At 43.3% G+C, this 20,244-nt stretch overlaps 1 pseudogene; it reads right to left on the reverse strand.

The window, feature by feature from the left end:
* Positions 1 to 18,440: 18,440 nt before the first annotated feature.
* LOC148162362 (transcription factor BTF3 pseudogene) lies at positions 18,441 to 19,132 on the reverse strand (annotated as a pseudogene).
* Positions 19,133 to 20,244: the final 1,112 nt, after the last annotated feature.

Below are 20,244 nucleotides of genomic sequence, written 5' to 3' on the forward strand. Positions count from 1 at the left end.
AAAAAAAGAAATAGAATGTTGTCTAGTGTATTCCAGGGGATTAGATAATAGTTTTAGGCTCAGCTGCTGGACTTGTGCCTGTGCCTATATTCTTCTTCAGGCCTAAATTAATTAACATTTCATAAATTAGTCATTACTTACCCATCCATAGATTATGCAGGTGACAGAGAAGTGAGGAAGCCAATGCTACACTCTTCTGCTTTCGGACCAACTGGGTTCAAAGAGGGTCACATGGAAGAAGAGAAGTGCTCATTCTGTGGGATGGGAAGGGGAGGCCATGCCTTCAACCTACCCATCATTTTGTTGTTAGCTGCACAGATAATTGTGCTAAGAGAGGAAAAGGGTCCTAGGAGAGGGAGCCCGAGAGCCTGGGGTAGAGCCAGTCACCCCCGTCCTCAGTTCAGAGATCTGGCTGCAGATACTCATTGGTCCTGTGACCCAGGCTATGTTGCCTGAGGCTCAGTCTCCTCTGCAAAAATGGGATAGCAGTAGTTCTGCTCACAAAGTGTGACTGAGAGAAACAAAAGAATCAGTTTAAGTGGCTGGCCCGATGTACTATACAAATATGAGCCAAGCCTACCACCAATGTATGTTGGCTTCCTTTCCGTGTGTGTGTGTGTGTGTGTGTGTATTAAAGATTTTATCTATTTATTTGAGTGACAGAGAGCACAAGTGGGGGGTGGGGAGAAGCAGACTCCCTGCTGAACAGGGCACCCGATGTGGGGCTCAATCCCAGGACCCTGGGATCATGACCTGAGCCGAAGGCAGACGCTTAACAAACTGAGCCACCCAGGCACCCCCCTCCCCCCATTAACCGTTTTAAGGTGTACAATTCAGGGGCCCTTGGTACATTCGCGATGTTGGGCAAACATTTAGTTCCACGACATTTTCATCGCCCCACATGGAAACCCTGTTTCCATTAAGCAGTTACTCTCATGCACCCCTCCCCTAGCCCCTGGCCACCCCTAGTCTGCTTTCTCTACAGAGTGGCCTATTCTGGATGTTTCATATAAATGGAATCCTACAATACGTGACCTTTTTGTGTCTGGCTTCTTTCACGTAGCATAATACCTTGGAGGTTCAAAAACCATTATTTTGATTATCACTACCTTTTGAACTCCTCTGGCTAACATTCCAGAATTGTGAGGATCCTTTTTGAGAGTGAAGACAAGATATTAAAACCCCAAACAAATAATGGTTAAACGCCTTCTAGGACAAATAGAGCTTCCTTCTCTGCATGTTTAGGTGCCAGATATTTTGGGGTAAGTGGGAGACAAAGCTGCAGGTCACTGCAACCCCATAGTGACACAAGTGACAGGGCTGGGTGTGTCTCCCTTGCTTGTGGGTCATCCCTCACCCATAGCTACTGCTGATGAGGCTGAGGGCAAACACCCACGTTTAAGAACTAGAACGCTGCAGAGCAGCCTGAACCCTGTCCAAACAGACTTCTCCACATACCTGGACCTCAGGCAGGCAGAGAGTCAACAGGCCGTGTGTCAGCCCTGGAGAAGAGAAGAGAAATTCAAAGAACAGCCCAAAGCTCTTGCCTACAGGGAAGGTCTATTTAAGACTATCATCAACAACCAGACAAACCAGTCATAGGCCCTTCCTGTAATATGCACTTAATTGAGTGCCTTGTCTCTAAGGCCTCAAAAATGAACAGGGGCCTGTGGTGGCTCAGTGGGTCAGGCTTCTGACTTTTGATCTCAGCTCTCACGTCTTGGTCTCAGGGTTGTGAGTTTGAGCCCCGAATTGGGCTCCATGCTGGGAGTGGAGCCTACTTAAATAAAGGGGGGGCCGGGTGGCTCAGTCAGTTGAGCGTTGGACCCTTTAATTTCAGCTCAGGTCATAATCTCAGGGTTGCGAGATTGAGCCCTGAGTCAGGTTCACACTGAGTGTGGAGCCTGCTTGAGATTTTCTCTACCCTCCTCCCTTTGCTCCTTCCTGCTCACATTCACATTTGCTCTCTCTCTTTCTAGAAAGAAAGGAAGAAAGAAAGGAAGAGAAAAAAATGAACAAAATGAGGTAAGTTCCTAGCGATCTCTGTGTCATGAGAAACAAGTGAGTAAATCCATATAAAGGGCTTAGACCGGTCTTTGATACATAGTACTCAATAGGAGGTAGCTGTTATTATTGCGATCATAGTGCCTTGTTTGATATATATATTTTTAAAGATTTTATTTATTTATTTGACAGAGAGAAAGACAGCGAGAGAGGGAACATAAGCAGGGGCAGAGGGAGAGGGAGAAGCAGGCTTCCCGCGGAGCAGGGAACGATGCGGGACTCTGTCCCAGGACCCTGGGATCATGACCTGAGCCAAAGGCAGACGCTTGACGACTGAGCCACCCAGGCGCCCCTTTTTGATATTTTCTGATTATTAATTATAGTAGAATAGTAGCTGTAGTGGTAGTAAGATGAATGGATGGATGGATGGATGGGTAGATGTGACTACAGTCCTTTGGGGATTCTGCCAGTTACTGTGTAGATTGAATCCAACTGTGCATTCTTGAAATGGAGGGAAAACTATAGGTGAGTTCAGGGACCTACCAGGGCCACCATGAGATGGACCTGAAGCCCATTGATTATCTGACCTCCATAAGTCCTCCAACTGGTGGGCAACAGTGGTATTTTGGGTCACAAGAACGTAGAATCAATTCAAATCAGTAATTCATTTTAAATAAATGATCAGTAATCCTCCAAAAGTCTGATTATTTCTTCTTTTTCCAACCCATGGTCATCTGATAAATCACCTCAGGTCCCTTGGAGGAAGGCTGGGAGGTTTAAATTTCTAGTGGTGTAGCAAGTTCTTTCCTCAATGGGCCCAGCCGCCTCCTCATCCAAGGGGTGTTGGGTGTATGAACTGCTCACAACTGCTCACAATCCATTATAATTATTCACGTCTCTTTACCAAAATAAAAGCTTTTGGCTTATACAAATCAAAGAAGATTTTTGAAGGCTAGCCATCTCTGTAAGTTCTGAGGACACTATGATCAACTAGCCCATGCCAAAGACCTCTGCAAGTCGGACTGATGATTACGGATGCCCTCTGCTGCCCATTACTTTAGCCATGCCTACCACATCTTTGAGAATCAAGTGCAGCCACTTGGCCTCTACTACCTTGGGATCCTATCATTTCCCTCTCTGAAAAGCCCACCAACAAGGAAAGAACCAGAAATTGCAGCTAAACTTTCTAACTTCTGTGACTGTCTGAAGGCTCAGATCTAGATGTCTGGATATTAAAATCATACAAAAGTGTAGCTTAATGCCTTCAATCTATTCTTTTAAAAACATTATTTCATATCAATAAGGAAAGCTGAAAGCCCAATAGAAAAATGGGCAAAGGATAAACTTTCTTTAAAAAACAATGTACCAGGGTGCCTGGGTGGCCCAGTCGGTTAAGCAACTGCTTTCGGCTCAGGTCATGATTCTGGGGTCCTGGGATGGAGCCTTACATCCAGCTCCCTGCTCAGCGGGGAGCCTGCTTCTCCTTCTCCCTCTGCCTGCCACTCTGACTACTTGTGCTCTCTATCTCTCTGTCAAATAAATAAATAAAAAATCTTTTTAAAAAAGCAATGCACCTAACTAATGAATATATGAAAAAATACTTAGCTCCACTAATAATGACATGAAAATAAAACAACAAAGAGATACTGGTTTTCCTCTGTGGGGCAGGATGTGGAGCCTTAGAGTCTTACGTTTTGTAGTGGGAGTATAAATTGGTACAGACTGTCTGTAAGACAACATAGCAGTATACATCAAAATCCTTTTGGCTTGGATCCACAGTTCCGCTTCAAGAATTTATACTAAGGAAAAATGTATGAAGATGTCACAGAGCTGTTTTTATGTGTGAAGACTTGGAAATAACCTAAATATCCAACAGTAAGGACTTGGTGTAAATAAATGATGGTATATGTATGAAATATTCAGACATTCTGTCATTCATTAAAAAGCACTTATTGAGTACCTACTTTTTTTTTTACAGATTTTATTTATTTGACACACACAGAGAGAGAGAGAGGCAGAGGCAGAGAGAGAGGGAGAAGCAGGCCCCCCACTGAGCAAGGAGCCTGATGCAGGACTCCATCCCAGGACCCTGGGATCATGACCTGAGCCGAAGGCAGCCACTTAACCGATTGAGCCACCCAGGTGTCCCTGAGCACCTACTTTATAAGAATTCTGGTTTAAGTATCTGCCTTTGGCTCAGTCATGATCTCAGGGTCCTGGGATGGAGCCCTGCATGGGCTCCCTGCTCCGCGGGGGGTCTGCTTCTCCCTCTCCCTCTGCCCCTCCCCCCCTGCTCATGTGCTCTCTCTCACTCTCTCTCAAATAAATAAATGAAATCTTTTTAAAAAAATCAAAAGGGAGTGTGATTGAGAGTGATGGGGGAGGGGGCTACTTTAGGTTAAGTAGGTCAAGAAAAGCCTGACTGAGATGGCATGTAGGTAGAGATATAAATGGCAAGAAGGACATTAGACAGCATTATTATGTAGGTCTATATTTCTTGACATGAAAAGATATTACAAGCCCTGTTTTCCCATAAAACCCTAAGTGTGGGGGTGGGATGGAGGGGGCTGTATGCCAGAAAGACGTGTGAAGGTATGGATATTGATTAGAATACTTCCCCCACTGCTAGTTAACTGCAAACTTGACTCAAAGCTGATTGAACAATAAAGTAAGTTATTGATTCCCGTAGCTGAAAAGGCAGGCTTTCCGGGGGCTCAGTAATATCCCAGAGGACCTGGTTTCTTTCTGTCTCTCTCTTTCCTGCATTCCATGGAGTTGTTTCTTTTCTCATGATCCCAAGAGAGCTGCCAACAGTCCCTGGGTTATGTGTTTCCTCATTAAAGTCCAGTAGGACCTAGAGAGCCTCTTTGTTTCAATGCCGCAGGAAAAGACATGAACTGTACTCTCGCTGGACTGGCTTGGGTCACATGACCACTCCTGAACCAAATTCCTTGACCAGGGGGAGGGCTTTAATGGTTAGCTGAAATCATTAGAGACCCAGCCATGGAGCTGACATCCAAGCAATCCCTACACCACCAGGCTGAGAACCAGGGGGAGAGAATATGTCCAAGAAGAAGTTTGGGAAAAATTTTCCTAGAGGAAAGTCCTGCTGGAAAAGTTCTGGGTGGCAAATACCAGCTGTGTACTGGAAAACACCAAAAAATGAAAGTGTATCACTGAGCTTTGGATAATGGAATTACTAGGGACTTTTCACCTTCTTTTTTTTATACTTTACTGTACATCTGAATTTTTTATAGTGAGAAAATATTAATTTTTATAACTACAAGACAACAAAACTGTTTCCCTTTTTTTTTTAATCTGGCAAAATGAATAAAAGACAATAAATGGATAAAACTTTTTTTTTTGGCTAGTTTGTAATAGCTCCCTACTTTGCATTTGCTTCTCCTTCCCTAAAGCATTGTTTTTTGCAACAAACTGGCTATTCCAACTTTTTCCCTAGGTAAAAAGGAAGGTGGTGTTACAGACAGGTCCTTGGATCCTCAGTGTTCAGGATCTCCCTCCTACCCGCCCTGTTTCACTTAACAATTGAGCAATGCCTGCCGTCTAGCTCTTCCAGGCTTCAAAGGTGCTATTCTGGGCCACTGTAATTACTCAGCCAGTTGAGAGTTCTCTTTGGCAACAACGGAGATACTGCAGACTAAGAATAGGAACCTGACTGATGAAGGACAGTGACAGCGATGGGGCCATGAGGAAATCTGCTCCCCACCAGGCTTCTGTAACAGACCTAACACTCAGTTTTGTTCTTTGCTCCTGAGTCTGCCACTGGTCTGCGATTTTGCTGTCCACGTGTTTCTTGAAATCTTGTCAGCTGCATATTCACCCAAATAATATGGGCTGGAGAGGTGTCTTCAGGGTCCCAGAGAACATTCCTTCTCAGCCAGTCTTCCGGCTGGGAGCCCTGGTCTATGTTTGCTAGACAATTCTCTCTTGTACACTTGGAGACTTTTTCCCCAGAGGCTTTTGATTTGAGGCCAAAAGGATATATATATATATTTTTTTTTTTTTTGCTTTTTCCAAGAGCTTCTGAGAGAAACCAATGAAACTCTCTGACTTCATTGCACAGAGTACCCGCTCTTGTAAAGGGGCAGAGGATTTTGCAGCTAGAGGGTGGGCCCCACCTTCGCCCAGCTCTGTAGACTTGAGCAGTTTAAGACTATAACCAATGTTTGGGGCCTCTGCTGGAGGCCTTGGAGGCTGGCGGCTGGACTCTCCTGAGAGCTCACTCACACACATCTAGCAGTTGATGCTGGCTGTTGTCTGGAGTTTCAGCTCTTCTCCGTTTCTGCTTTCCCACGTGGTTTCTCAGAGAGTTGGTGTGGACTTCCTCACAGCATGGTGGCTGAGTTCCGAAGGCTCACACTCCAGAAGAGGGAACCAGGAGGAAATGACATCTCCTCTGACCTAGCCTCACAAGTCAGCAATCATTGTTTCTACCACATTCTGTTCACTGAAGCAGTCATCAGTCCTGGTCAGGTTCAGAGAGAGACTCAATAGAGTCTGCCTTTTGATGAAGAGAGGCCAGGTTCTGGAAGAATGGGAGACTGGAAATTTTGCTGTCGGACACAGTTGCACATAGGTCTCTAAATGAGTATACCAAGGTACTTCCAAGACTCTGGATAATTCTACTTTTTTTTTTTTTTTTTAATTTAGGGAGAGAGAGTGGGGAGGGGCAGAGGGAGAGAGAGAGAGAATCTTAAGCAGACTCCATGCCCAGTGAAGTGTCGGACACGGGGCTCAATCTCAAGACCCTGAGATGGTGACCTGAGCTGAAATCAAGAGTCAGACGCTTAACTGACTGAGTCACCCAGTCACCCCCAGATAATTACATTTTAAAATAGAGAAGGGTGATGGTGTTGGGAAGGAGCATGGCTGGCTGCACTGCCACAAAAAATAGATGCTTGTTTGGTCTGGTTTCCCTGAGCAATCCCTGAGAGAAAGTCCAAGAAACAAGAAAGCTGTAGGAAGGGGCCTAGGTCAAAAACGGTTACCTGGGGTGTCTGGGTGGCTCAGTTGGTTAAGCGACTGCCTTCAGCTCAGGTCATGATCCTGGAGTCCCAGGATCGAGTCTCGCATTGGGCTCCCTGCTTAGCGGGGAGTCTGCTTCTCCCTCTGACCTGCCCCCCTCATGTGCTCTCTCTCTCACTCTCTCAAATAAATAAATAAAATTAAAAAAAAAAAAACGGTTACCTGGTTAGTCAAAATACCCTGCCCCACTATAGAAACCTTAAGTTAAACAGTTGAATCTCCTGACAAACTTAAAGGATGGAATTCTGTGAAGGCAGAGACCAAGTCTGCCCTGTTCAAAGTGCCTCACATATACAGCTCTGGCCACATGTGTGGGCAAGGGGGCCACGGACAGGGCTGGATTATTGGCAAAGATCTGAGACTAAAGATTGGTCCCGGGTTGACCAGTAAGTTCCATTCTGCATGTCCTAGGTGAGAGCTGCAGTGTCAGCTCGTTGGCATCCAAAGGTACCACAGGGTTGCACATTTCTGAAGCGCTCTATGAAAAAGACCCTCAAGCTTTGTGTGCGCTTTTTCGCCCACTTCTTTTTTCATGCCCATTTCCAAAGGAAGGGGCCTGCAAGTTGCAGGCGACACTGTTAAAAATTCAGTCCCTGCGGAGAGGGAACAGGATCAAGTGCATTGATTCACATACCCTGAGTGGATTAATTGAGTGATTTTTAAGCCCCGGATGTTGGATATGGGTGAGATGGTGTCTTAGTGACATCATAGCCTAAAGCGTGCTCTACAGTGTGACAGGGAAATGCTAACTAAAGGACGGAAGGATGAAAGAGAGGAGCAGGGTCGAGGAGGCATGGCCTGAAGAGGAAAGAGGGAAGGAGCCTGAGGCGGGAGCTTCTGCTCTCTTCCTTTTACTGTGACTTCCGGGCTACTCCTTAGCCAAGGGTTCACACAGAGGAACCCTCTGGGTCCCACACAGTGACTCTCAAGTAGCAGATTAACAGTAGGTGAGAGTTGATGGATCCATCAACAAGCATATCCTCCTCTCTATTCCCACTGAAACCATGGTGGCTGGAGGTAGAAAATTGCAGTGCCAAGGAACAGAGTCTCAGATTGCTCAGGGCTGCTGGCGTAGTCTGTAGCATTCCTCAGACGTCTTCTAGGTGTCCTCTGTGGTCAGGCCTCTTGCCTCAATCCTTTGTTCCAATGCCTTCCTCCTCACACCCACTCTTTCATGCCCAGACCCAGGTTGAGTATACTTCCTACACACCATGTGCGCATCTGCAGGCAATGAGAGAATCATAGATGCTGGGAGTTCAGAAGACAAATACTAGGACGGGGTAGGGAAACTTCAGGTTTAGAGCATTCCAGCGGAGTAGGGTGGAGACCACCATGTGCTATATTCATGGAAATTTCCTCTAAAACATTTGTCAAGTAGCAAGATCTTTTCATTGCCTTCTTGTCAGCAGAAGAGCAACTTCTCTCCAGTGTTCTAGACTTCTCTCTCTGTGTCTATCTCTGGCTCTTTCTGTCTCCCCTTACCCCTTTTCTTCTTAAACTAAAGGATGTCTCCAAGTCCTCAGATTCCCACTTACTTTTTCTTTTTTTTTAAGATTTTATTTATTTATTTGAGAGAGAGAGAGAGAGCACAAGTAGGCTGAGGGTTATAGGGGGAAGCAGACTCTCCACTGAGCAGGGAGCCCGATGTGGGACTCCATCTCAGGACCCCGGGATCATGACCGGAGCGGAAGGCAGATGCTTAACGACTGAGCCACCCAGGCACCCCCCACTTCTTCTTTCAATATAATCAGTCCTTCTCAGGAGCTCAACCACTCCTACTAGTGCTGTTCTTTTTTGCCTTAGGTATTATCTTAAATTTTGCTTGCTCCGGGAATCCTTCCAAGGCTGGGTTAGGCAGCCCCACTGTAGGTTCCCACAGCAGTTTTGCTTTCCCACTAGCAAATCATTTATCACGTTGCTAAAAATGTTGATTACTTCCCTTTGAATAGTATTTCTCCTCTAGGCTCTAAGCTCTTTGAAAAAAGGAATAACCATTCCTTTTTTTTCTTCCATTTTAGCTCCTGCACTGGGCATAAGGAAGGATTCAGTAAATTCATGATAGGAAAAGATACATTACTTCATTTTCTTCCCTTAAAATTTTCCAGGAGCAAAAGAGAATGAGGAAAAAATTTGGAGATCTTGCTTAAGGAAATGACACCCCCAATATATTTTGTACTTAATACTTGTACCAATATTGGGGATATTATGTTGTGGTGAGATATAGTTAAATTGAAGCAGTCCTCAAGGTTTGAGACATCAAGTTTCTGGGAACAGGGAGTGTGTCACCCTTAAATGGTAAACTGCCCTTCTGATTGTCCTTCTATCAGGGAATAGCCAGGTACACAGCAAGGACAGGAACTAAGAGGATTGGTGTGATAATGTGATTTATAATAAGAAATATAGGGGCGCCTGGGTGGCTCAGTCGGTTGAGCGTCTGCCTTCGGCTCAGGTCATGATCTTAGGGTCCTGGGATTGAGTCCGGCATCAGGCTCCCTGCTCAACTAGCCTGCTTCTCTCTCTCCCTCTGCCCCTCCTCCAGCTCATGTTCTCTCTCTCTCAAATAAATAAATTTTTAAGAATCTTTTAAAAAAAGAAACATAAAAAAAAGAAACATATATTTGGTCTTTATCCACTGTTTCTAGCCGAGCTCCTAAAACCGTTGGAATTTCCTAAGTAATGAGAGCCATAAAAATCTTTTCTTAATAAATTGATCACTGATGGCCAGTGAGTTAATCAATCACGCCTGTGTAAAGAAGCTTCCATAAAACCACAATGACAATAACAACAAAAGCAGAAAAAGAGGGTTTCAGAGAGCTTCTGGGTTGGTGAACACGTGGAGATGCAGGGAGAGTAGTATGCTCAGAGAGAGCTTGGATGCCCCACTCCCTTTCTCCCTACTTTGCCCCGTGCATCTCTTCCCTCGGGCTCTTTCTGAGTTACATCCTTTTATTTTATTCTTTTAATTTTATTTTATTATGTGAGGTATATCCTTTTAGAATAAACAAGTAATCTGGTAAGTAAAATGTTTCTCCGAGTTCTATGAGCTGCTTGCAGATTAATCCAATCCTACAGTGGAGCTCAATTTATAGCCGGTGGGTCAGAATCACAGGTGACAACCAGGATTTGTGATTGGCATCTGAAATGCGCGGGGAGGGGGCAGTCTTGTAGAACCGAGCCTTTCACCTGTGGGTCCGATGCTGTTTCCAGGTAGACAGTGTTGGAGTTGAGTTGAATTGTCAGGTTCCCAGTTGGTACCTGAGAATTGCGTGGTGGTGTGGGAACCCCCACACACAGAATTGGGTGAAGAATCGTAGTTGGTGATTAAAAGTGGGATCAGAGTCAGAATTTTTAACTGGTCTTAAGTTGTGGGAGAAAAGACTCAGATTTTCTGCCCTAAGTTCTGAGTGCTGAGATTCCTAGGGAAATTGTTTTGTGCTTGATTTGCTTATTTTTTTAAAGAAATGAATTTTGATGGTTATCAAAGTAATACATACATATAATAAAAAACCCCAAATATTTTATTAAAAACCTATGGCAAAATGAAGTAGCCCCTGCCTCACCTGCCGCATTCCCCAGTTCCACTCTCTGAGGCAATGGCTTTCAAACTCATTTAGCTGTGTTTTTTTTTTTTTTAACTTCTCTCCATTTTTATCTATCTATCATCTATCTATTTAAAGATTTTATTTATTTATTTGACAGAGAGAGAGACAGCGAGAGAGGGAACACAAGCAGGGGGAGTAGAAGAGGGAGAAGCAGGCTTCCTGCAGAGCAGGGAGCCCGGTGCGGGGCTCAATCCCAGGACCCTGTGATCATGACCTGAGCGGAAGGCAGACGCTTAACGACTGAGCCACCCAGGAGCCCCTCCTCTCCATTTTTGAATAGTGTGGTTATGTTGTTATTTCTTGACTTATCTATTTTTGACAGTATCTGTCTGGTGACCTCTTATTGGTATTGAGGGTGTGACTCTCTTAACCACATCCCTTCAGACATTCTCTCCCATCATTGCCTCAGTAGTTACTTTATCAGTGAAGATGAGATTCAGTTGCATATAACAGAAAATTCAAAATAACAGTGATTTAAACAGAATTTTCTTCCCTCTTGAGTAAGAGAAACTGGAAAGGCACACTTCTGAAGCTGGTATGGTGGATCCAAGGTATCTGGAAGGAGGCCTCACCATCCTTCCTAGCACTGGCTTCCATTTTCAAGGTCATTGTTGGAGATCCCGCCATGTATGCCTGAGTTCTCCAGGGACGAAGATGGAAGAAGGGGCTGTCTCTATAGATTTGCGTATTCTGGACATTTTAAATAAATAGAATCATACATTATGTGGTCCTTTGTATCTGGCTGTTTTGCTTAGCACAGTGTTTCCGAAGGTCATCCATGTTGTAGCATGAATCAATACTTCATTCCTTTCTGTTACTAAATAACATTCTATTGTATGGATATACCAAATTTTATTTATCTCTTCATCAGTTGATGGGCATTTGGACTGTTTTTAGTCTTTGGCAATTATGAATAATGCTGCTATTATTATTTGTATACAAGTTTTTGAGTGGACATATGTTTTAATTTCTCTTTGGTATATACCTAGAAGTGGAATTGCTGGGTGCTATGGTAACTCTATGATACATATTTTGAGGAACCGTCAGACCTTTTGGCAAAGCAGCTGTACCATTTTATTTATTTTTATTTTTATTTTTTTAAAGATTTTTTTATTTATTCATTCGAGACACAGAGATACAGAGAGAGAGAGAGAGAGAGAGCACAAGCAGGGGGAGGAGCAGAGGGAGGGGGAGAAGCAGGCCCCCCGCGGAGCAGGGAGCCTGATGTGGGGCTCGATCCCAGGACCCTGGGATCATGACCTGAGCCGAAGGCAGTCGCCTAACCAACTGAGCCACCCGGGCGCCCCTTGAGCATTTTTTAAAGTATTCTTCATGTTTATTTTTAAACTATTACTTGATTTTAATTCCAGTGTAGTTAACATACAGTGTTAGTTTCAGGTGTACAATATAGTGATTCAAAAACTCCATACATCCCTATGGTTATGGAACATCTTTTTATGTTTTTATTTGGCCACTGTTACATCTTCTTTGGAGAAACCTCTATTCAGATCTTTTGCTCATTTTAAATTGGGTTCTTTGTCTTTTTATTGTGGAGTTGTAAAAATTCTTCATATAGTCTATAGTCAAGTCCCTTATCAAATACAAGATTTGTACACAGTTTCTCCCATTCAGGGGGTGTCTTTTCAGTTTCTTATTGGTATCTTTTGAAGCACATTTTAAATTTTCGTAATTTCCAGGTTATCTATTTTTTTTCATTGCTTGTGTCTTTGGCGCCCTGTTTTGATTTTGCGTGTATTTTTGAGTTTTGAGATTTTGTTTTTGGTGGTTGCTCTAGGAATTGTGATATGCATCTTTAACTTAAAGCAATCTGCTTCCAATTGATACTGACTTAATTCTGCTAAAATATAGCAACTCTTTAAATACAGTTCCATCTCTCTTCTTTGTGTTATCATTGTTAGGTATATTACATCCTTATTTGTTATAAAGTACAGCTATTTTTTTGTTTGATGAAATGGCAAATTTAAATTCATGTCAATGATAACATGAAGGGGTGGGAGATGGGTGAAGAATTACTATGTGCCAATTGTGGTGACTTTTTTTTTCAAGTCCTGGAGTAACATAGAAATATTGAGTAACTTCCAATATTTGTGGAAAAAGCTGGATGGCACTGACAGTAATATTAAAAGTACAGAAATGCAAATATAGTGTACAAACCAGCAGAGGGAGAAAGAAAGGGAAAATATAGAAAACTTAATCAGTTCATCATGAGTCTGGAATAGAGGAAAAAATAAAAGGATACTAAAGGGAAAATACACGACATAATGGTAAAAGCAAGTAAAAATGAATCAACAAGTACAAAAAATGTAAATGCATTTAAAATGACCTGTTGGGGCGCCTGGGTGGCTCAGTCAGTGAAGCATCTGCCATCAGCTCAGGTCATGATCCCAGGGTCCCTGGATTGAGCCCCGCATTGGGCTCCCTGCTCGGTGGGGAGCCTGCTTCTCCCCCCTCTCTCCGCAACCCCCTTGTGCTCTCTCTCTCTCAAATAAATAAAATCTTTAAAAAAATAAAATTTCCTACTAAAGACAGAGATAATGAGTTGGGTCTTCAAAGTATAATTGTACTTACAACAGATACATCTAAAACACCACCACTAGAAAGTTGAAAATAGAAGAAGGGAAAACTATATAGCAAGCAAATACTAACTAAAAGAAAGCTTCTTATGGCAGAAAAATTTAAAAAACAAAAGCATTAATGGTAATAAGGAAGAACACTCAACAACTTGAGTACAAAATATGAAACTGATAGAATTATAAGAAGACATGAACAAATCCACAAACTGGTGTTCCTTACAAGTAGGAAGGAATGGCTTCCTAGGATTGGCTCTATGACTATGTTCTGATCAGTGAAATAGAATAAATATTGTGTGGCAACTTTTGGGAAAGTCTCTAGAAAGTCATCTGCACCTGCCCTTTTTTCCCTCTTCATTGTTCCTTCCAATCAGCTAGCTGGAATTTGGATGTGATCTCTGGATCTGAAGCTGCTATATTTACCATGAAGCAAGAGTCATGTGCCAAAGATAGAAGAACAGCAAAATAAAACAAACCCACATCCCTGATAACTTTGTGATGCTATCATTCCTGTAGTCTGCCATTGGAATTCTTTTTTATCTCAGGGAAACTAATTTACAGCTTCTTGACCCAGTGGAATTTCTGTCAGCTATCAAGAGCACTAAAGATGCACCCCTTCTTAAGGGAGTGCTCAATTATTTGTTAGAGGATTTTTTTTAGTCGAGCTTCTGTTACCCCTTCTAAGTATGTGATCGGTAATTATTTTGCATGCATTTCAGTTACAAAATATAACACAGTGTCATCTAATTTTTTTCTCAGGTCCCATACAGCACAGCTCTACAAAGAAATATCTATCTAATCAAGGTCAGTTCTTCACCAGTGAAAATTTGTTTCCCTGATACCAATTTTCTATCCAACTGATCTGTTTCAGCGCCTTCTGAGATACACAATAACTTCTCATTTTCATGCTGAAATATAGTATAATCTTTTTGAAGATCAATTCACACATGCACGTAACAGTGCACACTCTCCAGCTGAATAGTGATGATAATGTGAACAGCCGTGACCAAGCTCAGTTTTGTAAAGCACAAATATGTTCTGACTAATGCCTGGTGAAGAGTAATACGTAATGCCATAGATTATTAGATCTATGCAGTCTAATTTCAAGGGCCATAAAATGTGTCTTAGAATCAATGACATATACTAAATTTTGATATCTAATAAGGAAAATCCTTCCATCTTGGTGGTTCTTGTTTTAAGTCACTCAACTTTGGGGGTGATTTATTATGCAACAAAAGCTTAGTGATACACTCATTTATAAAGTTAACCACAAAATGCTTCTGTTTCTAAAGTTATACAAATTCCTCATTAAATAAAATGTTAGATATCTATACCGAATCAATTCTTGACCACACATTTTCTGTGTTTATGATAAAAGGAGAAATAACATCTGAGCCATTGCATTTATTTAAATGTCACCTTGTTCTTTCTGTAAATAACCACCTAGGTAGGGAAAGGTGAAAGTCACCTAGAGTTAGGCCAGGGAGGAAAGACAAGTAAGCTCAGAAAAACCACAAGTCACATTGTGGCTGAGAAATCAGACTGATATTTATGAGAAATTGTAGCAAAGATTCAGTCATTTAAAAATATGTGCTTTTAGGTGTGAGTAATAAACCTTTCCCCAGAATCGAAAGGGTTCTTCCTGCTGTTAGCCCCTTTCCAGTCCCTGTAGTCTCCTCCAGAGGAATAAAGTATCAGAATATCGTTTGAACAACCTAATGCCTACATTTTTAAAAGGAGTACCATTTTGTTATTGATGGTTGTTGAAGCTGAGTGATGGGCACATAGGAGTTCATTGTTCAATTTTCTCTAGTTTGTAGTATGTTTGAAAGTTTTTAATGATAAAACATTTCTTTAAAAGGCTGCCACTTTGAACAGTTCCAACCAACGATGAATATTCAATGTGTATTTGCCCAATTTGGTGGTTAGTAATTAAGCACTCACAATGTACCTTACTTCCTAAGAAATATCTAGATCATTTCTGCTCTACGTAGACTCTGAAACATTTATAAATGTAATAACATAGTGTCTGGGATTTGCTTCAAAGGACTCCAGTGGTGAAGGGAGTAGACAGTATGGATGCAACAGGATTGGTCACGGGTCAGTAATGGTTGACGCTGGGTGAGAGGTATGTGGGGCTACTGATACTGTCCTCTCTACTTTTGTGCAAGTTAGAAATTTTCTGCAATAAAAACTTCTAAAAAAAAAAAGAGGTATTTGTGGTCCAGCAATTCCCCTGCTAGGTATATACTCCCAAAGAATTGAAAGCAGAAACTTGAACAGATATTTCCATGGCCATAGCAGCATTATGCTGCTGATGGATGAATGGATAAGCAGAATGTATCACATGTATACAAAGAAATATTTTTCAGACTTAAGAAGGGAGGAAATTGTGACACTTGCTCCAACACCGGTGAACCTCGAAGACTTTATGCTAAGTGAAACAAGCTGCTCACAAAAGGATAAATTGTATGATTCTATTTATATGAGGTACCTAGAATAGTTAAATTCGTAGAGATGGAAAGTAGAATTGTGGTTGCCAGGGGCTGGGGGAAGGGAGAATGGGGAGCTGGTGTTTAACGGGTATAGAGTTTCAGTGTGGGCAGATGAAAAACGCTCTGGAGACCGATGGTGGTGATGGTTGCCCCGCAGTGTGAATGTACTTGGTGCCACCGAACCGCACACTTAGGGTCAAAGTGACACATGTTATATATGGATTTTACTGCAATAAAAAGACATTTAAAAAAGATATGTCTGGGGACACCTGGGTGGCTCAGTGGGTTAAGCGGCTGCCTTCGGCTCAGGTCATGATCCTGGGGTCCTGGGATCCAGTCCTGCATCAGGCTCCCTGCTCCGCGGGAAGCCTGCTTCTTCCTCTGCCCGCCCCCACCCCTCTCTCTGACAAATAAATAAAATCTTTAAAAAAAAAGATATGTCTGTTTTTTAAAAAATGATACTAGGGAGAAGTAGAGCGAGAAAAACTGAAACTATATGTGAACACGATAAGCTCTGCTTGATTTCTAAAAACTCTGATAATCCTTTCTGTCCTCACACAGATCCGTCATTTCCTGATACAGATTCTCTGGTTCACTCTCCCGCCCCGACCCTCCTCCCCCAAAGTCCCCGGGCTTCACTGCCAGCACTGATGTGCCTCCTGGAGCCAGTCTCGGACGAAACTGGGATGGGAGGTGCTTCTCAGCTGAGCCGCTTGGCCGTCCACCCTTTCATCCCCTCCCAGGGACTTCCCTGTCTCAAAGCCTGCCCTCCCAGACGGTGTTCTGTGCTCTTCCTGCCATGCTGTCCTCCTAACCAGATCTAACCACTTGGCAACTCTCCTCATTTTTCTGAGGAGAAACCTGAGGCTCAGAGGAGGAAGGGGGATCATTCACTGTGGCCAGAGGAAGGAAGCAGTGGGAAGGATACAGACCAGAGTGACCTGCTCCTACTTTCCACACTTCGCACACATTACTCCGGAACGCTAGGTTCTTCCATTCGGCTGTGCTGCTTTCCACCACTGTCCACGCTTGTTGGTGCTCCCAAGACCTAGCTAGAAAAGTCTGTTTTGTCTTGGAAAGCACCCCCAGAATGCTCTTGCAGAGCTCATTAGAAGCTCTGTATGGCACATCATTTGGAAGTCCAATAGTGAGAATAAATCCAGCAAGTTAAAAAATATCACATTCATTTAAAAATACATTCTACACTTCAATAAGGAAAATGATGGCTTGGAAACACAGCCATTTAAAGGCAGACAAGGCAAGATTACAAAAGAAGTGAGGTAAAAGTATTTTAAAACAAATGATTTCTGTCAGTTACCTGTCTGATGTATTTTCACTTGTTTATACCTTATCTCTCTCCCACAGAGTGTTTATTTTATTTTTTGAAAAGATTTTATTTATTTATTTGACAGAGAGAGACACAGCAAGAGAGGGAACACAAGCAGGGGGAGCGGGAGAGGGAGAAGCAGGCTCCCCCCGAGGAAGGAGCCCGATGCGGGGCTCGATCCCAGGACCGACTGAGCCACCCGGGCGCCCCCCACAGAGTGTTTCAAGTGGCTTGCCGAGACATGTAGAATTAAACAGGATGAAAAAATAATAATAAAAAGGCAATGCCATCAAAAAAGTCTGGTGTAGGAAAGATGTCAGTTTCAGGGATGACTCAGGTGTATACGACACGTGTCGTAGGATCCTGTGCTCTTTGCTGGTGGCATGACACAGGCTGGACTCAGAGCCAGTCAGCAGCCCAAACAAAGTGGGCAGTGCTGCCAGTGACAAGACTCACACAATCGTTAAAGCAAAAATAAACCAGCTATTCACGAGAAGAAGAGCTGTTCCTGGAACTTCCTTTATTACAACTCTCAGGAGGCCCTGTGTGTCGTAAGAGACAATATCCTCATCATCACCCTAACAACTCAAACAGGAGGCAGTTTCAAGGGGCTCTTTCTGAATGTGCGGTTCTCGATGTGACTAAGGCTGAACACAGAAGTCATTCAGGAATCTCCCGAGGTGGCCAGGAAAGTGCAGTCCAGGCGTGGCTCTCAGGGGACCAGACGGCTGTAGTCAAAAAACAATGTTTTAGACTATCAAGTGCATTGCAAATAGCGTGACACTCTGAGCCTATCCTTTCCCATAGCAACCCCCTTGGCAAAAATTGAACAACAGCGAGACATGTCTGACTACCTCAGGGGCTTGTCTCTGAAACTTGTATCTGTTCTCTGTCTGGACCATTTCCCTGGGTGTGGAAAGCCTTAAATTCAGCTTTTGTGACCCTCTGGGGTGAACCCTCCTGAACCCAAAGTCTTGTCCCTATAGTTGTCCTGAGACTGGCAGCTCGTGCATGGCTCTGATCTACTGTTGACTAGATATTCACACACTGCCCAGAGTATGTCCAGCCTCTGTATCTCTTGACTTGACAAAAAGTTTTGTGCCAAGGTCAGATCAACTTCCTCTACTAGACTCTAAACTGCTGTTATCTCCCCAGCAACAGAAGGGATAAAAGGAAAGCATTCTGATTTGGGACTAGAGTAGATTGTTTTTGTGAGTGAAAAACTGTAGCAACTTTTTCTCCTACTATCTTCAGTTTAAACAGAGATGTTCACATGTAAAATCCAGAACAAAAATAGTAGTTTGTTTTCAACTTGTTTTTTTTTTTAGGCAAAGAACTTTATTAACCTTGTTTCAAACTTTATTCCCAGGCTTCTTCAGCTTAAATAGCTGTAAAGAATGAATTGTGTATAAGCAAAAACTGAAAAGAGCTGCAGTGTCCAAGGGGCTTGGGCTTAAAAATTTTAGAGATCTAGATTTTATCAGATCCAGGAACAAAATTTTAAAAAGCAGTCATAATATAAAATAGCAGCTCCCAGTAACTTCTTCAAGTTTTATGTTCTTCAGAAGTTGACTCAATTCAGTTTGCTTCATTCTTGGAAGCTTCATCAAAATACTCCACAAGATCTGGAACTTCATCATCATCCTCCTCTCCGGTAGCAAGTGGTGCTTTTCCATCCACAAATTGTTTGGGCAGAGCTTCAGCCAGTCTTCTTAAACTAGTCAGACTGTCTGCACCAAGTTGGTTTAAGGTACTGGATAGCATTTCTGTCAGCTGCTTTGTCTCAGCATGGCCTGGAATGGTGGAAGTGTTCGCTGCCAGTGATGCCTGAACTTTGGGGTTGTTAAAATGGATCATTGTTCCTTGGTTTGTGAACATATTCACTTCTTCAATACCAGAGATATTGTTTACCCCTAACTTTTTAAAGGAGAACTGAAGTTTTTTATCATCTGCTGTAGCCACTCTATGAACCACCTTCTTCTTTTGGCGAGCAGTTCCTTTCCCACCAATGCGCACTTGTGCTTGCAGTTTGGCGAGTTTCTCCTGGTTCGTGATAGTTTCTTTCATCTTGTTGGAGCGGAAATGGGACCGCGCGGGGGGTCTCGTGCGGACCAGCAGAGATTAGGTGCACACACGCGGGGACGCAAGATGGCAGCTCCAACTTGGTTTTAATCAGCGTTTCATAGATCAGTAGTTGTTAACAAAAGCTCAACATGGGGCCAGACTTGAGCATTTTGTTTTGTGCTGCACACTGGCTATTTTTGTGGGCCTGATTTTGTGCATTCATGTGGGCTCTGAGTGGCAGGGGGAGAATGACCAGACACCATCTGTTACCAGGAGGCTCTAGAAGCAAGAGGCTCTCTGGGTGCCAGGCACAGTGTAGGTGGAACAGTTTCTCAAAAGGATCCTGATACGGGATCTGAGATAGCTGGACCCAGAGCAGAGTCATCAACAGGCATTAACTCGTCTTTGGTACTTCCAAGAGTTGAAGGGAGGGTCTCAAAGGGGAGCTTTGCCTCCCTTCCAACAGACATCGGGTCTAACAAAAGAATACAAAACTGGATACTGGCAAATGCAATGGGCTCACAGAAAGTTCCTCACAAGGAGTGTGGGAGCCACACTATTGCTCTCCTCTTGGCCCCCTACCCGAAGCACTTGAATCTGGGGACCCACCCTTCATTCCTTGGAAGGGAAGGATGGGTGTGATCAGGAGGGAGTTGTGCAGACATGTGTTTTGATATATGCACACACTATGAAATAATCGCCATCAGGCTAATCAATACGTCCATCACCTCACATACTTACTATTTTCTTTTTCTCTACTTCTCTTTTGTGCCCTCTCCCCATTTTTCTTTCTTTTTCCCCTTTTTTTTTAGAAAGAGAGTGTGTGTGTGTGTGCAAGTGGAGGGCAGGGGGTGGGGAGGCAGAGGGAGAGGGAGAGAGAGAATCTTAAGCAGGCTCCACAGCCAGTGTGGAGCCCCACGTGGAGCTCAGTCTCACAACTCTGAGATCGTGACCTCAGCCAAAATCAAGAGACGGATCCTTACCCACCTGAGCCACCAGGCACTGCCCCCACCCCTTTTTTCTTTTTGGTGGTAAGAACGCTTAAGATCTAACCCCTTAGCAAACTTCAAGGACACAATAGGGTTTTGCTAACTATAGTCACATTGTAATACATT

This window comes from Eumetopias jubatus, unplaced genomic scaffold (assembly GCF_037043125.1).
Source record: "Eumetopias jubatus isolate StellerSeaLion01/CBP00866 unplaced genomic scaffold, mEumJub1_p1.0 scaffold_15, whole genome shotgun sequence".
Taxonomy (NCBI): domain Eukaryota; kingdom Metazoa; phylum Chordata; class Mammalia; order Carnivora; family Otariidae; genus Eumetopias; species Eumetopias jubatus.